At 40.7% G+C, this 24,773-nt stretch overlaps 1 protein-coding gene across 1 annotated transcript in view; it reads left to right on the forward strand.

Annotated features, from left to right (window-relative positions):
- Positions 1-12,549: 12,549 nt before the first annotated feature.
- LOC140694287 (uncharacterized) overlaps positions 12,550-24,773 on the forward strand; it is a 145,803-nt gene continuing 133,579 nt past the window's right edge. The window contains exons 1-5 of the mRNA XM_072957599.1: positions 12,550-12,824; positions 13,361-13,484; positions 18,055-18,114; positions 18,649-18,769; positions 23,875-23,984. The gene's annotated coding sequence lies outside the window, so the exon portion shown is untranslated. The remainder of the gene's footprint in view (positions 12,825-13,360; positions 13,485-18,054; positions 18,115-18,648; positions 18,770-23,874; positions 23,985-24,773) is intronic.

The raw sequence follows: 24,773 nt of genomic DNA on the forward strand, positions 1-24,773 counted from the left end.
ACATAAGGTTCTCTGCTTTGGAACTTCAGCTCAGCCACTAGGGCACCTGTCATTGTGTTGGTGTGATTGCATTTACACAGTGCATGTAATCTGGGCTTCCTTAGCCCCAAACACTCCAGTGCAGAATCATAGGCTGTAGCCATCACTTAGTTATACAAATACTTCTAAAACTGTATGATACCAAAAAAAATAAATAAATAAAAATAAAGAGAGAGAGGGAGATTGCCTTTATCAAAGTTCCTTTGGATTTTAACTGCAAAGTGTTGTTGAGCAGCTCTGGTTTCCTTTGGATATGAATATATACATTTCTTTGCATGTAACTTGGATTTCAGGCTTGAACACCAAGCTCTTGTTTTCCATGAGCCACAAAAATCATAGCCAAATGACACACGTATGAAACAGTTTATTCTTTTTATCTGAGACAGAATCCTTGAATTTGGGACTTGAGCTGCGACTTTCCTGTTTGCTCTTCCCACCCCTCTTGTCACCTCACTCCTTTTTCCCACGTGGCCTCCAAGAGGTCATGGTCTCATAGGAGCAGGTGGACAAATACCAGTTGGTCGCCAAGCAGTGCTGCTGTAGATGGAGCCCAGCCAAGAGCTAAAGGACATCATCAGGGAGGACTTCCTGGAAGAAATTGGCTCTACATTCAGTTCTGGGGACAGAGTAAGGGTCAGCCAGGGGAAGGAATCAAGAGGGTGACTCAGGTGGCAGGAGCAGCCCGGGTAGAGGCCTGGAGGCTTGTGGGGTGGGGACTCGGGGAGACTGCCCTGTGTGGTCCAGGGTGGTGGGTGACCCTGCTTTGAAGGACACTGGAGAGGGCCTAGGGGTGGAGGGCTTTGGAGGAGCTTGGTTTTTACTAGAACTGACACAGAAGAGGCAGTGAAGGGTGTCAGCAGGAAGTGACCCTTAGGAGAGCAGCTCTGCCTGTCCTTTTGAGTCCCACCCCTTCATTCTTTTATTCACAACAAAGGCAATTCTGAGTGTCTAGGGGAGAGGGGGTGGACCCACAGTAGTAAGCAAAATGTACTTGCTTCTTGAGAGCTTAGCAGTGTCAGAAGTTGACTTAGATTAAAATGTTTTATTAACACAGCAGGGCACCTAATCCAAAGTGCGGAGGTTGGAGGGAAGGAAGACTTCCTTGACAAACAGTTAAAATGAGCCTGGAGGCTAGTGGGAAGTAGCAGCAGGTCACGGGGCCCCTGAGGTCACTGGGGACCTGGTACTGATGTGAGGATGGACAAGCAGGGTCGGGGGTGGGGCTAGAACTCTACCAGGGAGCCTCTGATGGGTTTGAAGTGGGGGAGATGTAATCAAATTTGTGCTTTGGGAAGGCTGCCTTGGCTGTGTGTGTGTGTGTGTGTGTGTGTAGCGGGGAAGAGGGGGAGAGTGTCACCAACTGGGAGGGTCATTAGAAGACCATTCACAGGCTCGGAGGCCACCAGTGGGAGAGGGGTGTCGGGGCTGCTTGGGGACCGCAGGGGCAGAGTGGATGCCGGGTTTCCTTATGTGGAGGGCTTGTTAGCGGGGTCACTCTAGCGACACCTTGTGGCTGGAAGTAAACAGATGGAGGCCGCCAGGTGGACTTACCTCTTCTCTCCTTCCCTGCCTTGTGTGATGATCTTAGCTCTGCCAACATATGGAACAGAAGAGCTAAGTTCCAGAGTAGCCCAGGACTTTGCTGGGCTCGTTCAAGTGAGAGCAGATAGGATTTAGGCTTGTGTTGAGATCTGTAAGTTAACTTAGCTAGAAACGTCCTGTCTTTTGGATTTTCATAGGGGTAGTAATTCTTGATAAAGATTGCTTTCTTGGTGAGAGGAAATTTAATACAACTGATGTCTTTCTCAAAAAATATCTTATCTTTTAAGAAATTTAATATTCAAAATAATAGGAATATTTTAAAATGATAAACTAAGGCTTTCGTGTAGTTTCTTTGGTTTCTGAGTTGATGTGTAGGTAGACCCTTTGCATTACATAATAGCACATCTTTGACAGTATTTAAAGAGCTGTTAGTGAGCGCCCCCAATTTGAAAGCATCATTAAAGCTTGCTCTGAAATAGTGAAGTCATATAGGTCTTGTTTGCAGAAGCCAGATATTTGGTTTATAATCTGCAGCATAGCTCCCTTTATAAAATAATAATAGATTCAAAATTAACAAAGTGGAAAATAATTGATTTTTTTTTAAAAAATGAAACATAAACTTTCTTGTGCTATTGTTGCAACTGGAAATTTTGAAAAGAAAAATCCTATTGTAATATCATCTAAGTGAAATACATATATGTCTGTCACATTTGAATAGTAACTGCACAGTGGTTTTTGAAGTCAGGATCATTCCAGCTCAGATACTGGCAGTGATGGTTGCTGGTTTTCAATGGAAGAGCCTAAATTTGCTTTCTTAGCTTTATTCTTTTCTTTTCTTATATTTTCTTTTCTTTTCTTTTCTTCTCTTTTCTTTTCTTTTCTCTCTCTCTTTTTTTTTTTTTTTGGGGGGTAGTGCGAGGGTTGAGTAGTGCTGTGCCAGCATGATTTGGGGGCAATTTGTGGGCAGATGTCGTGCAGCAGCAGTGAGATATTTCCATGCATTTTACTTTCCGGACATCACCAGGGAACATGTGTGGTTTGTGCCTGCAGGATGGGATGCTGCAGGACTCCCTGGTCCATCAATGTTATGTCTTGGAGCTGCTCCGGTCAGTGAATGATTTTCTGTGGCTTGGAGCTAATGTGGTCTGATGCAGATGATCAGATGTGTAACTAAAGTACTGTTACTTGAAATAAGAGAAAAGCTAGCAAAAATGTCTCTAAAATACAGGATGAGGGAGGAGAATTGGCTGAGCTGCTTACAGTGGGGAATATTCTCAGGTGACTCCCTCACTGTGTCTCCTGTCACTATCCCCCACAGCCCTGCATGGCAGTCCTACTGAAGCAACCATGCACTTTCTCAGAAACGCGCTGAATTTCCTTGTGCCTCTGATTGTTCACTTTTTTTTTGAAAGCACATCTTGCCCTTTGCTTAAATGCCATCCCTGCTAGCCACCACTTACACTCATTCTTCTGGACCTCGTCCATATATAGCTGCTGAATGAAAGAACAAAATGTAGTATCTCCATTTAGTGGAATATTATTCAGACATAAGAGTGAATAAAAAAGAAAAAATAAATAAAGGGGAATATGAAAAAAGCCATCTGCTCTGGGTAGTCCACCCTGACTGCTCAACCCGGCCTTTTCCCTTTGAAACCCCACCCCTTATACCCCCACTCTAACTATTTTTGATAGTATTTACCACCTTCTAATAAAGTTTAACATTTTCAAAAAAAAAGAGACATGCTGATACCACTTCAACATGGGAAAGCCTTGATAACAGCACGTTAACTGAAAGGAACCAGACACAAACGGCCACATATTGTTGATTTCAGTGATCTTAGAAATGCCCAGAATTGGCTCATGCAGTGGCAGAGAGCAGATGATGGTTGCAAGGGGCTGGGTGGAGGGGGGTTGTGGAGTGACTGCTAGTGACAGGGGTGTTCTATTGGGGTGATGAAGTGTTCTGGAAATAGATGGTGGTGAGGGCTGCACAACCGTGAGTGTGCAGAAGACTGCTGAGCGCTGTCTCTGGGAGTGCTTGTTGTTGGGGCGGCTTTATTTTGTTCTCATCCTGTAATGTGAAGGGTCATCTTGTGCTGAGACCATTCAACTCCTGTGAGTGGTAAGGCTAAGAGACTTTGCAGAGTCATGTTTCTTTTTTCCCCCTTGCTGAGTGTAGGCAAAAATGGTTTAAGCGTCAGAAAGTGCTCCATCTGCAGAAATGTCTTTCAGTTTTGGCTGGTGTAAAAATCTTGTGAGCTTTTTAATCATTTAGGACAGTCTGTAGGGGGAAACAGCCTGTGAAGCCTGGGTGAGACTTGGAAGAGCCGCGCTACCCTCCCAGACACGGGTGGGGATTTCACCCCCATTCAGGCAGTGAAGGGCCAAGACCTGTGAGAGGAGTTGACAGTCATGAATATTTATGTGTATCCGCTGCTTCATCTTGGATATTAATTTCTAGCTGAGTCATTTTGTGGCGGCAGCCTCATCCTACATCAGGATTTTATAGTATCTGCTCTTTGAGGTGAAGAGCTGACAGACTTGATTATTTAACAGTCTATCTTGTATTGATATCTCAGATTCCTTTGTCAATCGCAAAACAGCAGAAATACAGACGTCCTTTAATGCCGATGTGAACTGGAGCAGGTTTAGTTTCTGTACCTCAGTGACCTTATCTGCGTGTGGGGAAGATGATAACAGTGCTTCCCTCAGAGGGGCTGGTGAGAGGAGACTGAGAAGCACAAATGGAAGACTTACACGAGATGCTCATGAATGACAAAATTTAGTGCTCTCAGCCTGGTGAGGCCTCAGGGGCAGAGATGTCAGAACAGAGCAGTCCTAGCCGGAGTTCGATCCGCATTGGCAGGTTTTATGATCACTATCACCACTGTGGGTTATCAGGTAGTTTTAAGACTTGGTAATATGAATTCATGAATAATGTTAAAGACTAGACAACTCAGATCCGGTTTACATAGTTCTCAAGATTTCCTGTGAGAAATGGATATTTTTTCCCCATCTTAAATCTGAGTGGATTCTCTAAAAAAATTCTGTAGTCCTCCATCTTTTTCCTTTAATTCTCCTTTTTTTTAAATAAAAGTTTTTAAATGGAGTTACTGGGGACTGAACTGAGGGCCTCATGCGTGCTGAGCACATACTCTCCCAACTGAGGTATACTCTCCCCCATAATTTTTTTAAACTTTACTTTCTTAGTATTCAGAGGTTAGAGGCCTCTAATTCTTTTTTTGGAGACTTGTCCATAAAGCGGTAAATCTAAAATTAATGGACAAAATTTGGTTTATTAAAAAAATCATTAGAACTTTTATCAATCCATTCAAAAGGAAATGCTTATTGAGTTAAAATGTTTCTCCTTTATGGTGATTTCTAATTTTTGGTCTAGCTTAACTTATTAAAAGTAATCCTCATCATCATAATGACCAAGCTTGCTGTGAGTGGAGACCTACCAAAGGCTAAACTGTTTTTCTCATGTTTTACTTCAAAGCAGGTGTTTGACGGTAGGTATCAATGTCTCCTTTTTGCAGCTGAGGGATTGAGAGGTGGGCAGCTTGTCCCAAATCAAACGCAGCTGGCGGTGCCTAGCTCGGTGCTGGAACCCAGGCTGCACAGGATGCATTCTCAATTTCTCCTCTGATCAGCCTCCCGTTGAGTGGTTTCCCAAACTCCTGTGAGTCCATAAATGACCGATTTTGGCGATCTCAGCCTGATGAGGCCTTCAAAGGAGAGACACCAGTGAGAATGTGAGACAGAGTGGCATAAATTAAAATTGTACACTTTCACAAATGTTGCATTCTCAGGTAATGACTTAAATAGTTTATGTTTTCTTTATATTAGTGCTATGTAAGCACTAAAAACAAAACATTAAAAATGATTATAGTGCAAAATAGGAGTGGGCTTTGAAAGTCCAATCATTGCTAATGATGTTGCTTGTTTTTCTCTAGTGGTGCTTATTGACAGAATAATTTACAATGACTGAATTTGTTTTATGTATGTAGTCTTAGTATGGAGGAAAAGATTGTCAGTGCATATTGAAAGTAAAATCTTTACTCTTTTCTTTCCTGATGATAAATATGTACGTTGTTTCCATGGCTTAAGTATATTTCCTCATTTGTGAAATTTGAGTGATGCCGTTTACCATGTCTGACTGTGAGAGGTAGACGCCTTGTATACAAAGCATCCAAGAGCTGCTTAGTAAAAATGTGCTGTCACAATGACAGATAGTTTAGAAGGATCAACTGTGAATACTAAAGAGGGTGGCTTGTTTCTGATGCATATTCAATATGGATATATATGAATATGGCTTAAAGTAACAAGGATTCAGGGTTTTGTGTGTGTGTGTGCGTGCAGTATGAAGTTTTAATGAAATCTGTATCATTCTATTGAGACAGGGACTAGTTAAATTGACTTAAGCAGACGACCTTGAAGATTATTTACACAGAATGTGTATTGTTACAACTCAGTGTTCATGCTGCCGTGTAACTATACACTCAGACATTTAAATTCGTAGGACTCTGACCAGAAGCATTAAGTTTAGAAAAATCCACATTGATCATTTTCAGGGAATAAGCTTCTCTCTTTTGTGATTAAAGAAAATTTTGATTTATTTTTCTGCACTCTTAATAGGTTTTAAAATATCAAAACATTGATTTGACATGTCAGCTTTTTTAATAGAAAAAAGCTCATGCTGTTTTAATATGTAAATAAATGTTTTTGTATTTCAATACACTTCTATGATTTCCTGGCTCTTTGAGAAGTATTTTGCAAGATACTTACATTACCTCCTGTTGGAAAAATACAGACATGACTTTTATGAATATAGGCCTAGTACAGGTCTGTTGGTTTTTGCTACAGTGCAAGACATGAGGACTAGGAGAGCAGTATGTGCTACATAAGCTTTTAGTTATCTGATTCTTGTTTCTGATCCACAGGCAATTTTTGTGTTGCACCTTTCCAGGCAACCAGGAAGGCCTTTTAAGCCATAGGTGGCGCTGTTACACCTTCTTACAGTCTTAACTTTCCTGTTTGTAAAGGAAGTCTTAAACAACTTTTTTTTTTTTTGATTCTTTTGCTTAGTGCTTCAGGGTAGCACAATGTCCATTATGTCTGACTACCTGGAACTATTATTCTGCTTATGTCTTAGTTTTATTCTATCATCTCGCTGTGAACATTTCAGACTTCCTGTGCAAACAGTTGCAACATCGGACTTTTCTTGCAGAGTTAGAAACCAGTGAGCCGGGATATTATAAAAGAGCTAGAAGCGGCCTCTGGAGCACCTTAAAGCTGAAAAGTGTACTGAGTTCCCTAAGTATTATCCCCACCGCTGTGTGTCAATGGGTGGTAGGAGATTTGGTACATATACAAAGGGGTGTGGTGTTTTGACTTGGGTTTGCGTGCACGCGCTGCCACTGAGCTACGTGATCCTGAGTCAGTTCTTTCTGAGTTTTTCCCTCGTCTGTGAGATGGGGACACTCATTTCTGCTTTGTAGAATTGTGAGAATTAGAAATTATGTAAAGTGTTTAGCACAGTGTGTATGACAAGAGGGCTCATAATCTTAACTGCTGTTTGGTGTGAAGCCATCATTTGATAGTCTTTGGCAATTACTGAGAAACAGGAAAATAAGAAAAGCTGGTTTTATGATGAAAGATATTTGAGGAGGTTCCATAGTTCCTATACACATAATTTAGCATCAGCAGACTCAGGACAGTTACACAGTTGCCCTGAACCAATGTTAAGCCACAGAATTTTTGTTACTTCATATATGTTGGGGCTTAAGGGGACCCAATACTTATACACATGTTGTGTCCAGCAGCCAACTGAGAGATGACAAAGAAGAACAGGCAGGCGATAAATGTCTCCTTTATTACTGATGAAGCCACGTTCTCCATGAAATTCAGGGCTGTGGGAGAGTGAGTGTCATGACACTATGTCCCAGAATTAGAGACTTACGCAGTCCCAGGTAACTCTGGTCCACAGCGAGCATTCCCTTGAGAGATTCTGACCCATAATGCACAGGACTGTCTTGCCATGGAACTGAGCATCCTGGCTGCTTCCTAAGGGTGGCCAACACTGGAGGGGAAGGAAAGCTTTCATATGCCCTGATTGTCTCCCCGGACTCACACCTCAATCTGTTAGTGTGAGGAGGGCTAGCCGTGGGCCAGTGGTCAGGGGTGTGAAGGGAGAAGCAGTCTCCCATGGACCAGAGGAGTGGGGAGGGGGGAATCCCCCCTCAGATTAAACAGGTGGTGGCTTGAAACAGAAGGGTGCTCCTCAAGAGTTTATAAGAGGGGAAATAAGGATTTCCTTTGGGACTCAGAATAGTCATGAAACACAGAAGATGATTAGATGGGAGACTTGTAAATCACTTTCTTATTAAATTGAAATTTGTTGGGCACCAAAAATGTGCTACATTCTTTTCTGAGAGTTTTACAGAAATGAATCCTCCAATTTTCACAACAAGTGAGTAAGAAAGATTTAATTGTTATCCCAGGTTTACAGTGTGGAAATTGAGGCACACAGAGGGTAAGTAATTTGGCCAAGGTAACAGAGCTAGTAAGTGGCAGAGCTGGGATTTAAATCCTGGCTATCTGGTTTCCAGGCTCCCAGGGATGGGCTTTGGGTGTTTACAGGTATCTGCATCCCTGGATCTCTGTACCTCTGCATCAGTTAGACCAGAAAGGACAGGGAAAGTGGAGTTATACAGGTACTCACAGTCGTGTTTCAGCCACTGTCCATGGAGTGTGCCCCGTGATTGGCATTAATTGTTTTCCAGGCAGTAGATCTGTTCTTATAACAGAAATTTAGTCCATTGAGTTAATCTAGAAACCCTTCCTGCTCTGCTTCTGTCCACGCTTGCCATGTGACTGCCTGCCCGAGATTGGGCCGTGGAGGAGAATCTGTACTCATGGTTGAACTCTGATATTTCAATCTGGTTTGTAGTTTCACATCTCCTGTTACATTAATAAATTAAATTTCTGGTTTTCTTGCATCAGTGTGTCATAAGTTTGCTTAATGTGAAACCAGTCCATGGGAGCCGAGGGGTGCTGACGGTATAACTTCTGAGCATGTGGCATTTCTACCCGTGCAGAAATGGCTGGAGATGTCCACCTTCCTCACTGATTTCTCCCAGCAGCAGGGTCCTCTCTCACCCCCGGATGTGAGGATGGGATCTCTCTGAGTAGGCCATTCAGAGGCCGAGTCCACCAATCAGATGAAGTACCTGGAAGTGGGTTTAATAGAAGAAAAGGGCTTCCAGGTAGTCCGATGGGCTGTTTGAGTCCGTTTGGTGAAAAGATGTCCACTGTCTGTGGTTGAGCTGCTTCTTTGCTGTTTAAAAGTCTGTATTACATGAAGGGATTTTAAAAAGCAGAAAGGTGTGATTTCAGGTGGTACATCCGCACCGGTGAGTAGTGCTGGATGACCGCCTGTGTGACGAATAGACAGAGTCTTACAAACTTCATAAAACAGCTTTTAAAGCTCTTCCATCTGAGTGCACTTCGTATGGGGTCCAGTTCATGACTGGTCGCGCTGAAAGGGCACGTAACTGATGATGGCAGAAAGGACACGGAGGCATCAAAAAGGTCCCAGACATGTTCTGTGTTTAGAGGATGGGGCACAGAGTAATATATTTGAGCTGGTTTTTCATTGAACACTTTTGAGTATTTTCTAGGACTCCCCAATCCCCCATGGTTCCATGCAGCTGGGTGTCCCCTCAGTGCAGCTCTGTCAGCGCTTGCCCTGGGCTGACGCGGTGTCACGGGGAGCAGGACGGTCAGTGTCCCCGGCTCCTCCGAGCTCCGTCTCCTCATCCGCAGAGCCGGGTTTCTCATCCGTGTCTACTTAGTAGGATTGCTGAGAATCACACGTGATGGTTGTCAGGTGTGATTTGTGGTTGTCTCTGTGATTGGCGTATAGTCAATATTTGATAGAAACACTTGTTTTTTATTATAATTGTGGCTCCTAGATTGCAGTGGTTTTTAGTCTGCATTTATTTTTTTATATAAATTTATTCTTATTTTTAAGTAAGCACTTGTATTTATTTATTTTCATGAAGGTACAGGGGATTGAAGCCAGGAACATGTGCGTGCACAACAGGTGCTCTACAATGGAGTAATACCCACCCTCCTTGTCTGCACTTAAAAATAAATATTTCAATACACAAAATATTTCTTAAACACCATCATGGGTCCTATTTTCTGCATAGACAATTGAATACATATGCCATCTCAATAAGAATAAATGTCATAGGGACATACCTTTCTAAATCTGTTTACGTGTTTTAAAACTATCATAGCTAGTGAAAAACACGAGTCTTGGATCCACTACTTCTTAGGGTCTGCTTTGCCATCATGGGGAATTACATTCTACAGAGAAGGCTAATTGGATCTCATTGATATTTGGATGATTTTGCAATGTTCAAGGCTTTCAAAAGCTGACCGTTTTGTATTTTAAACTAACTACAAAGTTATCTTCTAGAAGTTGTAAGGCCTTAGCTTGTGAAGTGCCCAGTAATTCAGTTTGTATATGTCTGTGTCTCTGTGAACGTGTATGTGTGTGATTTCAGGAATGTAGCAATAAGTTCCATATAGCCTTCTGAAATCTTTCTCCTCCAGTTCAAGGTGTAGGTATATATTTACACAAATAAATTGATACTCTTTTGTGATTTGGCATATTGGTGGGAATAAGAGGTTCTCATAATTGTTTCAGAAGGGTTGGGGAGCATGAGCTTAGAAAATGGGAGGAGATAGAGACAGGGAGGTTCTTTAAACTTTGTGCAAGATGAGAAACAGTAGCTTTTCTTTTTTCTTCTAAAGCAAACTGGCACTGAATTGTAACATACTAATACTCAGAATTGCTTTTCTGATCAGAGACAAGTGCCTCAGATTTTTCAAGGCAACATGAATGATGAAATGTGTTTTAGCAGTTATCTTTAAAAGTAGTTTTATTTTTCAAGTATAAGTCTATAGACTGTTCTTTTTTTCCAGCTGTACAAGAATTTCTCATTGATCCAGGTACGTGATCAATGTGTTTAGTTTCTTTGGGTTATTTATTTTTTTTAAGTGCTTGATTCATTCTGGTGTGAATGAATGTTTAAAATTTCTGGATTTTGATCTTTAAAACTTGCTGATTTATCAGAACTGCAAAAAACCTGATGTTTGTTCCTTGTTTGGTGGGGCAACCTATTGATTTATGTTGTCTGTTATAGAGGGAAATTCTTCCTCTAGCCTGTAGATAATTAAGTGAATGGTTTACAGTGTGCCTTAAAAATTATTTGAATGCATTGAGCATGTTTGTCCAGTGAATTTTGGATTGAGTCATAATAATGACTTTGCTTTGATTCTGTGGCTTTTGTCCTCTCCACAAGAATTTGAATTCTCTGTTGCATTTTGTATTCGTGTTCTTAACAGGGGAAGGAATTTTGCATTTTTTACAGAGGTGGGTTTTCCTATCCCCTCTGAATTCCTTCTGTAATTGATACAGTGAAAATCTGTTATTGCAGTGCTTAATTATTTCATAAAAAAATTTTTGGCTTAATCAGAAACAATGACAAAGAATGATAATAAAAAATACGAAAACCTTCCTTCCTTTGAAGAATAGAAATGAGGTGGTCAGGCTCACGCATGCTTTGTACCTGACACACTTACTCTCATGTCATTGTGTATCATGAGTCGGAGATGGAGTTGCTTCAGGTTTATAGATTTTTGTTTTAACATTTGTGTTGAATTCATTCTCTAGGCATGATGATTCCTGTTGCCTTTGTGGAAAGTGTAGATGAAGGGAAACAAATGCTTTGTTTTGTTTTCAGGAGGCCTGAGATGCTGATGAGAAAAGAGTAGAGGGTGGGCTGAGGAAAATAGTGATAGACCCTCACCTCCAGGCTGAAATTGATGAACAAAGAAATCAATTAAGTGTATTGGTATTTGACTAATAGAAGTCAGACAGCCCAGACTGTCTAGTTATGCCCAAAGGAAAGTACTGAATTCACCTGCAGAATTAGGTGCTTTACCATGTAGAAGCAGCTTAGAGCAATCAGAAAAATCAGTCTTATGATGAGATATAAAAAGAATATAATATCTTTTATTTCTGAAACTTTTCTACATTAAGTTGTGTAGAGCTAAAATTAAGTTTCAAGCACCAGGAGTTAAGAGTTTAGGTGGTTCTGTGGGATCGTTATTCAGGGATGTGTCTAGACCCTGCTGGAGTGGCCGAAGCTGGCAGGAAAAGATCCAGAGCCAGGATTTGTCATCCTAGGATGTCCTCCATAATGGTTCCATGTGGGAGCCCATGATTGAGTTAACAAGTTGTAACACATCCCAGCTGCCTGTCAACTTTAAGAAGAAAAAATGTGCTTATTAACTGCTTTAAAGCAAACACCTGTGCATCCTCACTCCTGTCTCCTTGCCATAAAAAGCAGAGACAATGCCTTGCTTGCATATCTGAGGTTATAGATAGCACACTGCTTATTGCACAGCAATGACCCAGGCCCTCAGCTATAAACGCCAGGCCTGCGTGGTGTTAGATAGTCTATTATCCCCAAAACAGGGACCAGGCTGGTCTGGTGGTCTGCTTTGTAATGAACATGTCTAAAAAATGTATCTTGTTCCCCTCAGCCCATGACTTCCCTAAAGGTAAACTAAGCCTTAGTACTCATGGTGGAGTCTACAATCTCTGTCTCATCCCTTCTTTCCCCAAGTTCCTGCCTACTATCTCACAACTGTTATTGACTTTTTACTTTGATTATACACAATAAATATGGGAGCATTTGAGAGACTCGTGGATTTGGCTCCCTAATCCCTCTCGCTTTCTTTCCTTTTTCCGCAGTCTTGAGAAATTCATTCCGTGTCGGTGAGACTTCCGCCAGCCAGAACCCACAGTTCCAGGTGAGAAGGATGCAGGCTTTATCCCTCCTACCCGAGGGAGAGAGAGGAGATAATTGAGATATGCTCCCCTGTGGTCCCTTCCTGCCCCAGGGCCACTCCAGTTCACCTGCAGCCTTCTGGCCTCTGCTCACAGGGCCTCTGTCCCAGGATTGACCGCAGCCTTTTATTCCCTTGTCAACATTCCCTGTGCCTTTCAGAGGTTGCTCTCTTCTCTGCAATTCAACCCTGGCAGATGTGATGGTGGTCAGCGTGCTGATGGGCAGTTACTTGGGGACTCCCAGGAGCCATGCTGATTCTCCTGAGTCATTCGGGGTTACAGAACTGTCAAGCACTGCAGGAAGCCCATTCACGTGAGTTCAACACAGCATTACATCACTTTCATTTTATTTTTGAATTTTCAGTGGAGAAATTATTTGTAGCACACTGTTCCAGATTTTAGGCCGCCTGCTTTCCTCACCACCATTTCCTTGTTGGCTCTGGTGCTTGTTTTAAGAACCAGGTTTCTTCTCTGGTCATTTGTAGCAGCTGGGCTTGCCGAATCCTTGATTTGCATTTGAAGCAGAATGCTTCTTCGTGATGTCAAACTGATTTTCCTTGTCATGTCTGAATATTTCTTGTACACTCAGCAACAGTTTCAAGTGAAATGCTCTTGTCCAATTTCGGTTAACTAATATTTGCTGATCTCCTGCTTTCATGCTGAGGGCAGTTTCTTCTTCCTGTAATAAATGTTAGCAATTTGCATTTACTATGAAAGGTACTAATCCGAGGTGCTTTTGTTCTTAACAGTTTTAATACAAATCACCCATTAAAATGTACAGCGGATTTTACTCTATGCCCAGAAATGTGCATCCCAGTCAATCTTAGAATATTTTCTTCCCCCCAACAGGAAACCCAGTACGCATAAGCAGACATTATCAACTTCCCCATCCTCCCCAAGCCCCAGGGAGCCACTCTTCTGTCTCTGTGGATTTGCCTGTGCTGAACATTTCATGCAAATCGAGTCACTTCATGTAAGTGGAACCGTCTATTTTGACTGACTTCTTTCACACTGAGTAACGTTTTCAATGTTTGTCCACGTTGTGGCCTGGGTCAGTACTCTATGCTTTGCTTTGCTGAATAATATTTCACTGTATGGCTGGGCCCCTTTGTTTACCCATTCATCACGTGATAGACATTTGGGTTGTTTCTGTTTTTTGGCTCTGAAAATTAATGGCGAAAAGTAATGGTGAATATTCCTGTAGGAGTTTTTATGTTAACATTTGTTTTCAGTTCTCTTACTTGTGTGCCCAGGAAGCAGAATTGCTGGATCATTCAGAAGCCAAATGTTCAACTCTCTGAGGACGTGCCAGGATGTTTTCCAAAGTGGTCACGCTGTGTTACATCCTCACCAGCAATGGCTGCGGGCTCCGCTTCCTCTGTGTCCTCATTAGTGCTTGTTAATCTTTTTTTGATTTTAACCTATTGTAGTGAATCTGAAGCGGTTTCTCCTAGTTGTTTTGACTTGATTTCCTTTAGAGCTAATGTTATTGAACACCGTTTCATTGTGCTTATTGGCCATTTGTATATTTTCCTTGAAAAATATCTTTTCAGATTCTTTTTTCATTTTTTAATTGAGTTGCCTTTTTATTGTTGAGCTGTGGAATTTTTTTTTTTGATACACAAATTCCTTATCAGATAAATGATTTGAAAAAATTTTCTCCTGAGTGTTGTTTTTTCACTTTCTGGATGGTGTTTTTTGAAGCAAAGTTTTAAAGTTTAATGAACTCCAATTTATCTCTGTTTTCATTTTTCCTTGTGCTTTTGGGGTAGTATTTAATATCTGATGTATTTTATTAAAACTTGTATATATAAAATAACTTAATTCTTAGGACCGTTCTAGGAGATGGGTGCGGTTGTTGTCCCCAGTCTATGCATCGGAGACTGAGATGCAGAGAATTTGACTGACATATTAGTGTCAAAGCTACCCAGTGCTGTGGGAATTCAGACCCTCATGTTTTTCCCTAGCATCTGAGCTCAACACCACCATGCTCCAATCTTTCCAGGAAACGTTAATGAAAAAATCTTTACTTTTTTGATTTCTTGTTAGATTTTTTTCTTATTGGGGACCTCAAATTCTCATTTTCTTTTCGGATATCAGTGTCGATTTATTTTAGGTCTCATGTAGGGATAAGCATTGCTATCAGTTAACTTCTTTATTACTCACTCTCCAGTGATGATTGTTGCTAGTTGATCTAATCAAGTCATGCTTAAGTCTTTCCTGCTCATGACACTAACAGCAGAGTCATGACTTATAGAATGCTCAAAGAAGAAAGTACTTGATTGATTTTATTTTGCCAACCAATCAAACCAATCAAATAAAACCCTGGTGTTGACACAGACTATAAGCCCTCCAAAATAGGGTCACTGTCTTCATTGTGTTTCATTTGTTGGGTCACAGTGTCTGGATAGTGCCTTGCTGTCCAGCAGTTTTGTGAGGATACGGTGCTCGTGAATCATTGTAAGGACAGAATTTTGACAACAGACTGTGTTGTTCATTTCACGACGGAAAAGGTAATATAGAATTACTGTTCAGATCTGTTTTAAAATTAAGCTTTGAATTTTGAGAATAGTTCAAGAAGCCATACAAAGCTCTTTTTCACTAATTTTAGATCTATCTTAGACACATTATGTTTACATAGCAGAGTAACTTATCAAGTAGATTTGACAAAGGAGTGTTATATTGATTATTTGTTTTAGTTGAAATATTCTACCAGGGATAAAGTCATAAGTGCCCATAAATGAACAAATATATTTGTATTTAAATGCAACATGGGAGCAGACTACATATGTTTCTATATAATATATATGACTGTGTGTTTTAATCTTTCTGTCAGTGTTTTAATAGTTTTTCAGCAATTTTGTAACTTTAGAATTCTTCTAAAAAAATCACCCCCAATTCTAGTGCAGTTTGTACTGTGTATCCTGTCTTATGCATGGGATTCCACTGTCCCCTCAGTGAGGAATTTCCTCTCCTATTGTGTTAGGAGCAGAGTTAAAGGAACTGTGATTTCTAGGCCTTTGCTCTCCATGTGTTTGCAGTTGGCTCTCAGTCACGATTTTCCCTTTCCAGAGTTTTCATTGTTAAATTAGAATTTCTGAAAATAACTATTAATATGTTGCATTGGTCTCCCTAGAAACTTGACGTCTTTGTGCTTTTCAGTTTTCAATTTATGAAAAATGCAAATGCACTCTTGTTTTTAAGTTGTCCTTTTTCAATAGATATTTATCTCTTAATTGATAGAATAATTTTTCCCAATGAATGAATTGGTGTGCATGTTTTAAAGGATAACTTACTTTTTATTTTTCTTATTGTAACAGTAATATTCATTGTAGAGAATTTAGTAAATAAGGATTAACACAGTAATAACTTCACAATGGCCTCTAATCTCACCTGGAGATACAGTTGTAAGGTTTGAAATTGAGAATTATAAGTCCTCTCAAATTTTTCTTTTTCAAGTACGTATAGGTTACTGAGATCCTCGAATTCCCATATGAATTGTAGCAGCAGATAGTCAGTTTCTGCAGAGGAGCCCGCTGGGATTGTGATCGAGACCACGTTGAATATACGGATCGCTCTGGGGAGCACTACCATTCCAAGAGCACTTTCTTTTGATAGGGGAATGTGTGTGGAGTGTCTGTCCTGGTATTTAGGTCTTCTTTAACTTTTTTTTCAACAATGCTTTGAGTTTACAGAGTATTATTTTACTTTAATTATCTTTGCCTTTATATTGAGGACAAGTGTGCAAGGTACTGGGATCAGAAGTGTATTTGAGCCCCGCAACTTGCTGCCACCATGGACGCTGCGCTCTTGCTTCACCCGCTGTACAATCTTGCACAGAATACGACCTCAGTAACTCTCTCTTGAATGAATGATTATATGATTGTTGGATGATGCTTGAGAGTCCTTGTGATGATTTTTTTCCCCAGCCTTTCCCCAGTTCTTAACTATGCCCTTTCTCTTCCTAAACTCCAGCATGGGTTTCAGCCTGCCTGTGGCATTGATTTTCCTTGTCTGTGGACTCTTCCTTTCACTGGTTCCCGATAATGTTACATGTGGGCTGTGGAAACTTGCTAGATGTCAAGAAAGAGCTAATCCATTGTAGGCCAGTATTTTTAGAGTTTGTTATTGTTTTATTGATTGAAATTAAATGAGGCTGCCCCCTGAGCCCTCCCATGAGCACTTTTGACCTTCCTACAGCTGATACTGCTCTAGTTGCTGCATGTGCCCTTTCCCCAGCCTTGATTTTGTAATTGAATAAGTCACCATCACTGGAGCCCTCTCTTTAAAAGATAAAGAGAACATTTGCTCCTTTTCCCTCTTTGGGGACTTCAATGAGATGAGATCCCAGATAAAGAATGGAGCCCCACCTCTTTCTGACCCCCGCTGTTTCCGTTCCTTTCTTCAGGGGAAAAGAGTACAATTCAACAGTATACAGATTGATTGTGAGCTAATGAGATAGACAAGACAACCGATCATTTATTAAATAACCTTTCATGATAGAAACAAATGTATTATACACACAAACAGCACACAAAGCACTGTAGTACCATGGTTACAATCGTGGGTCCGAGTTCGTGTCCTGCTCTGGAGAGACCAGTCCTGTGAGATGGAGAACTGGTAAGTCGGCTTAGCCTCTCCAGAACTGGTTTTCTGTCCTGCAGAGACGGGGCTCGCTAGGCGTCCCCCCCCGTAGAGGTGCTGTGGGGTGTAAATGACGCGCGTGGGCAGCCTGAGCACAGCTGCTCATTCCTCGTAAGTGCAGGTTAGCATAGCTTTTGCGGTGATGGCTTTATGACCACCCCATGTAGACTGTCAGTGCTCTGAAGGGATGCCTTGTGGTTTGGAGATGGGATTCTGACTTCTGTAAATACCCAAGTATAGTGTTATTGGGTCCTGCTGATTTCAGTCTATTCTTTAGAAAGTACATATTGTAGATATATTTTTCAAGCATGCGTGCTTTTTTTCTTTTACTATTTAAAGTTCTACCCTCTCATCTCTTGGTGTTACTTTTCATGGAATCCAGGAAACAGTCCTAAGCTACCTGCCTCTTCACACTTTTCCGTGGTGGTTTCCTTCCCTGATTAGAAGAGGGTTTTGCATAGGAAATTTTATTTGTTCCCCTTTTCTTGGAGTCTCTCTCTCTGTCTGCCCATCTCTCACCTCTCAATCTGTCCATTTCTCAACCCACTGCTTCTTCTGACATGTTCCAAAACGCATTTCAGGTAGCTTACAGAAGAACAGATACCAAATAAACAGGTGAGAAAATGGGGCCCAGTTCAGACAGTGAGGCTAGGAGGCGAGCCTGTGTGAGGGTTGCAGGCGTGAGACACATGCCTCTGCCATGTGACTTATAAGATCGACAGCAGCAGTGTGCTTCAAGCTCCCAGCAGACACAGGGAAGCAGGATTTGAGGGAGATGCTTACTGGCTGTGAAATAAATAAGTGACTTAGGAGAAGCCCAGCCTTTCCAGCTACTAAGGCTTAGGAGAATATTTTGAGTGTCTTCCAAAATCAGAGTATGGCATCTTTTCTGTTTTCAGAGTTCTATGTATAGTTGGTTACATTCTATACCTGGAAATTTCTCCAAAACTGCTTCCCACGTGAGTCCCATGGCTCGGGGATTGGGTGGTTCTGCTCATTGATGGGGGTTGGCCAGAAACAGAAAATGAGAGCCTCAAAGGGGCCTGGGATTTGTCAGTTATGTTTTGTCAGTGCTGTAGGGTTCAAGAAATGCTTTCACCGTTTCTCTCCATCTGAGGCGGCAGCGTAATCTCTTACCAGCATCAGGAGCTCAGGGCCATGGGATGGTGGGGGCTGACTGCACTGCCGTCAAGACAGCTGAGCTAGTCACTGCAGGTGTGGTTCTTTTACATACTGCATTTCATGTTCTTTACTAGAATGTTTCAACAGGGAGTTAATTAACTGAGTTAATTAACATTTAATAAATATGATCTTTGTTGAAAAGACAGTTATAGGCAGAATATAAGCTGTGAAGTCTTTAAAAACGGTTTCATTACTGAAATTTCATTTGGGGAGATACACGGTTTATCTTATATATGGCTCTCTTTTAAAGTAACAAAGAAACAAGACAGAAAAGGCAGAGGATGATTTCTGTTCTTCCTCTCGGCTTGCAGGTGCCCTCACCCCCAGTAGCATCAATCAAGACACCAGCACTTACACTGGCCGTGCTCAGAACTGCCTCAGCCCTGAAGACACTGCTGACAAATAGAAGGGGGCCACGCCCTGTTACAGCAGGTGCTCTCACTTTGTGGGTCCTTATGTAACTTCGTGGTGTTAATCAGGATCGCCCGTCCTACAATGTGTGATGCTGCTGCTTTGTCTCCTAGTTACTTGTTTCTCTAAGTATTCTTGTATTATTCTCCAATGCATAGTACTACACACCTAAAAATGCTTTTTTTCAGATGAAAAAGAATGTGCATTTAAAATAATAACTCTGAAAAGGGGGGCAAAAAAGGCTATCCTTGTCCCGCTATTCAAAGATAATAATTAAGACGTTAACGTATATTTTCATCAGTGTGGATCACCTCTGTCATAAAAAACCAGAGAGCACTCTGTGACTGTTTACTGTGTGGACACCTCCATTTTCCATTCGGCTTTTTATATGTTTTTCTACAATATTCTATCTCCTCTGGCATGATTTTTGATGACCAGTATAGCATTCTGTCTTGTGGAGGCATTGTCCATTTTACTTCGGAGTTAAATAAACTTTTAAATTCCAAGTATACTTAACTGAAATACTGAAAAGAGAACTGTGGTGGTAGAGGAAGGCCCTACCTCCCTTCCCCTTATTTCCGAAGAGTAAAAAGTGTTGAAAATTTGATATATATGTTTCATGACCTTTATGCCTATGACATACATATATACACACATATGAGAATTCCATGTATACGTGTGTGTATATATGCTTTATTTAAAAATGAGACCATACTATATGTTTTTCTGCAGCTCGCTTTAATCACTCAGGTGTATATCATAGACGTCCTCCCACTCCAGACTCACACGGTCCTTCAGATAGAGTGGAGGGGTCTCCTGATTTGCGGGTGTGGTCTCTTTCCCACGCACACCTTTGGTGAGAGAATGCTGTGGACAAGGCCCTGGACCACGGCGAAACGCCGGCTCCCTCATTGCTCGCAGCTCGTCGTGATTTAACGCATCATTGTCTTGATGGTGGACAGTTAAGTTTTCTCCATTTTCCACTGTCAGAAAGGATATTTGACTGGCATCCTTCTTGTACAGACATTCCTGTGATCTTTTATGAGTATTCCTTTAGTTAAGGCTTCTGGAAATTTAGTCCCTGGATGTGACATTTACATTCATCACAGACTCCATTCAAGTAACTCTAGAAATTCCTTCCATAGGGGAATGAAAAGATGCACAATTACTTATGTAACCAATTCTCTATTGCTGGATATGATTTCACTTCAGTTTTTCTTCCCACCATTGTAAACAGTGCTGTGTAAATGCCCTGATGGGTACATCTTTTTGGACTAAATTTGTTTTTTCCTAGAGGAAACGATTCGTAGAAGTGGTGTTGAGTCAGTGTGTACGTACGTTTTTCAGAGTTTACATATCCATTGACATGTCGTCCTCTGAAAATGTCGCTCATGGATTCTTCTCCCACAGATGGACACTAGATAGAATATCTTTTAAAAATATTTGCCAATATGATGAGCAAAAGTGCTTTTTCATTGTTTTAGTTTGCATTTGATGACCAGTGAGGTATTGAGCATTTTTCACTCATTAGCCATTTGACTTTTTTAAAATGAATGATTCCTTTTATCCTTTGCACACATTTAAGTGGGGGAGCTTCTTGTTGCTTTGTGACAGCTCTTTGTATGTTATGAACATTAACTTCTTGTCTTCAACAACATGTATCACAGAGCTTTTTCTTGTCATTTCTTGCCTTTCATTTTGTTTAGGAGGATTTTAATTTTGGTAGTGTCTCAAAATATTCTTATGATAATAAATGTATTCCTTATGTGTTTTATCTTTGAAATTATTCTTAAAAATAATTTCTTATACTGGAATAAATCTCCTCTGTAGGTTTTTTTTAATCTCTAAGATGGAGATGATAATAGTACTTGTTAATGTAAGGGTAAGTTGAGTTAATAAGAGCAAAGTGTTGTATTTGCTGTTATTAGTACTTTTTTATATTTACATCACTGTCTGTAAATTATCTTGTGGTCCTTATGAGAGGAATAGTATTTATTCTTTCTAGGTGATTGTCTGATTGTCTCAGGACAATTACTGAAGTCATACTTTTCTCTTTGATTTGAAATCCCACCTTTACAAAATACTTATGTACACTAGAGTCTCTTTTTGAGCTCATGGTTCCCTTCTGTCAATCTGCCTTTCTTACTCCAGCACCATAACTTACATATTGTAAAAATTTATTTAATAATTGGCAGTCTGAATTTTTTTTCATTCTTTTCTTCCATCCCAAATTTTCTTGTCTAGTATTATGATTTTATTATTCCTGAAGAATTCCAAAATATTTTGTTCAAGTTAAAAAAAAATCAGATTGGAGTTGTCATGGGAGTTTTCAGTAAGTTTTGAATTATTCTGATGAGAACTTACATCTTTACAAAACTGCTTTCCTCCATGCAATTTGTTGATGTCTCTACATTCTCACCTCTTACTTTACCCCTCAGTACAGCCCTGAAGTTTCTCCATTTAGAACATGGGCATTATTTTTTAACTTATTCCAGATTATTGTTTATGTTTTTGTCAATTTTGTAAGTGAAAATTTTTTGCTATTATATTTTTAAACGCTTAAAACTGAAATTTAGAAAGGAAGATTCGGTTTGTAAATACTCACTTTGTAATTTGTCATTTAAAATTGTAAGTATTAAGTAGTTGTTCCAGAATCCTTTCTTTTTTGCTTTTAAAAATTTGTGTCGAAGATTCTCAAAATGTTCATAGCTAAGTAGTATAGGTGGGGAGACAGATGGAGAGAGGTAGTGTGGCTCATGTACAAACTGTGAGCAGTTTCATGGCTGCCTTTAGGCTGGAGAAACCACAGAAGAGCCCAGGTTAGACAAGGAATGGCTTTGTATGCACTTGAAAGCCAGCTTTCCTGCCTGTATGGTGAAGCCTGGTGGGCGTGGCAGGTAGATGATCAAGGTCTGATCAAGGTCATTTGCTGCACAGAGCGCTGTGTCTGTGAGAAATGGTGACCATTGCCATGGCAAATGCTTGGTGCCAGGAACAATGCAGGGGAGCTGGGGAGCCTGTGTTAAGGAATTTCCAGTCCTGGGAGTGGGAAGATCAGACTCTGCATTCAGATCTGAGTTTGAATTAATCCTCTTTAGTTTACTGGACCTCTGACTTTTGTCAAGTTATGCATCCTGTTTGAACTCCTGCTTTGTTGTCTCTCAAAACAGAAGAATTACAGCCTTCTGCTAGAGTGTTTGATCAGGGTAAATGATTTGTGTCTATAAGATGCCACGTACAGTCACAAGCTCAGTGAGCAATGAGCTGTCCCCTCTTCTCCTGCAACTCAGTGCTCGATAAGTCATCAGCAGAAAGCGAGTCCCTAATTTGTATGTGGTGCAAGGAAGAACAAAACTAACGTCTTGCCTTTCCCTGGCAGTATTCTTACTTCTTTGCTTCATGTACCTCTTTCCTCCTTCACTCTCCCCTTTCACCTCCTCCACCAAGAGCCCGAGACGCTCTCAGAACACTACATTCAAATTATTTAAATGTTGGCTCATTCCCATGAAATGACAGTGACTTAAAAAAACTGTACACATCCCAGAATTCATTGTATTTGATTTACACACACACACACGTGCACACACACACACACACACACACATCAGGCTACCTCCCATTTGCTGAGGGAGAAGGGCCACTTTTTCTGAGTTTTCATTTACTCAGCGTGAGAGCAGTCTCTTAAGCAGAATTTCACCTGGCTTCGTGCATGGTTTTTTAAATTGGATTTCTGCTTTTTGTCCATAAAAATATTCTCCTATTAGAAGACAGGAAGTGGAGACATAGATATTCTGCTGAGATATTGGTGTTATCATATTTGAGTTTTAATGGGCATAAGGCGGCATAGAGTCATACATTATTATGGATGAGAATCCATGATGATGTAACTTGGACAAGAATCTGGGTCTCCTGCCATCGTGTCCATGCGGGTGAAGAGGCAACTGGGTGGGGGAATGGCAGGGAACCTTCTTGCTTGAGTTCCAGGTTCTTGTTAGTTTTCATTGCTCAGCTGCCTTTAGTTTATGTCCATGAGGCCTCTCATGGGAAGGTCACTATGTCCTGAGAGACTGAGTTACTAATCAGCAGAAAGCTCTGGACCCACTCATATTTTCCAGAGTTTTTCTGCTGACCTGCTGACACTTTATATAAATGAGACCTAACAAACTACTGGATATAAAATCCTTATTGTTATCATTTGCCCTCGAGTTCCATAGGAATGGGGTGCTGTCTGAGGCTGTCTAAGGCTAGATCTGAACAAAGATAGGGTGATAGGCTCTGCTGCTGGACCCTCCCCAGTCGAATGGGATTTCCACCTTAGTTTTTAGAATCAGGCAGATGAGTTCAAATCTTGTCTTTACCAGTTATTAGCTTTGTGACCTTGGGGAAATAACTACTTTTTTGGTTCCAATTTTCTTTATCTGTAAATAAGTTCAGTATTTATTTTAGGGTTTTTGTTTTAGAATTGAATGTGCTAATTCCCTAATTTATTCCTAAAATACTGATCACATGGTTCTATGCTGGTGCCTTAGTAGTTGATTGCTAAGGGACTCAACAGTGAGAATGGGGGTGGGGCCCCCTGGATCATACAGCTTATATTCCAGGATATGCTTGTAAAAGACAAGATTGCAGTGGATTTTTAGTAAATGTCCATTCCTTTCCTAATCCCCATTGATTGTGTATATATCTTTATACTAATATATGAACAATTTTTTTTGCAGTTTAAATCTCTTTGTAGTATTTAAAGAATGTAGCTATAACAAAAATACGTGAAATAAAATGACTTGACTTTTATTTTCCTTTCAATAAGCAAAACAAAATAAAATAGAAAAGAAAAGAAAAAGTATTGAAGGAGTAGAAATAATTTTATTTCCGTGGAATCAACTCCCTATGTTAGGTTTTTCCATTGTGTTGTTCAACATCATATAAAATTGACAGGTTGTGACTTCAGTGTTGATAGCTAGGTGAGTATAGTTTCTTTTTGTGGTTGTCTTTGATGAATTATTTGCACTAGATCATAAATGATGTGCATGTTACATATTGGAAACGAGGAAACATTGGAGACATACTACCTCCAATGCAGTCATTTTGTTACCGAGTCCAAACTCGTTCTGCTCGCCGCATGACAGGCCAATAAACCGGGAGATGAGGTGTTGGAGCAAGGAATAGTGACTTCACTTGCAATGCTGGCAGACCCAGAAGACGGCAGACTGATGTCCTGGAGAACCATCTTCCCCAAGTAAGAATTCAGTCTCCTTTTATACTAAAAAGGGGCGGGGTTGTGGTTGGTTGTTGCATACTTCTTGCTTTATGAATTGTTTGTCCTTTGAATCCGCTGTTCTTGCAGCTGTCCATGTGGATCAAATCATGGTACCCCTGTAAAACCTCCAAAAAAACAAAGGCTATTCTCTATTATGCAACTTGCCATCTCTACAGAAGTGCAGATGAGCTAACATTTTTAAAGATCAGGGCCAGGAGAATAGGCTTTCCTGCAGATTTCAGGCTAAAGGCAACTTTCTTTTTCAAATGGTGCAGAGCTACCAAGTCTGAGCCTAGGAAACAGGGCACAGGTTTAAACTCAAAGGAACAGATTTAACATAGGGTAAAAACTGTTACATTTTATTACAATTCCGTTTCCAGCTTCATAGATAATATTAGTAAGAAATATGAGCAATTTTGTATTTTTGCTTCTTAATAACCGATAAGTGTACCAACTATATTTTGTGAGCAGGGATGCTGTGCAGGCATTGGGGTGACAGCAAACTCTTGTAGGGGGTGGCCGACCCTGCAACATCTCTGATGCCCCGTGAGTGTTGGTGAGGGTCCCCGTAGCCAGGGGCTCTCTTCAGGAACCAGCATATGGGCATTGACCTCTGGAGACCACTTTTTCGGCTGCAGGAATTTTTTTCAGATATTGAGATTGAAAAATCACTCCAGCTGGGAATAATTAGGGAAAAAAAAAGAAAAGGAAAAGGGTTTGGAGTAGAGTAGAAGAGTAGGACTTAAGATCACGGAGCCTGAGTGCTTG

This window comes from Vicugna pacos, unplaced genomic scaffold, assembly GCF_048564905.1.
Source record: "Vicugna pacos unplaced genomic scaffold, VicPac4 scaffold_21, whole genome shotgun sequence".
Lineage (NCBI taxonomy): Eukaryota > Metazoa > Chordata > Mammalia > Artiodactyla > Camelidae > Vicugna > Vicugna pacos.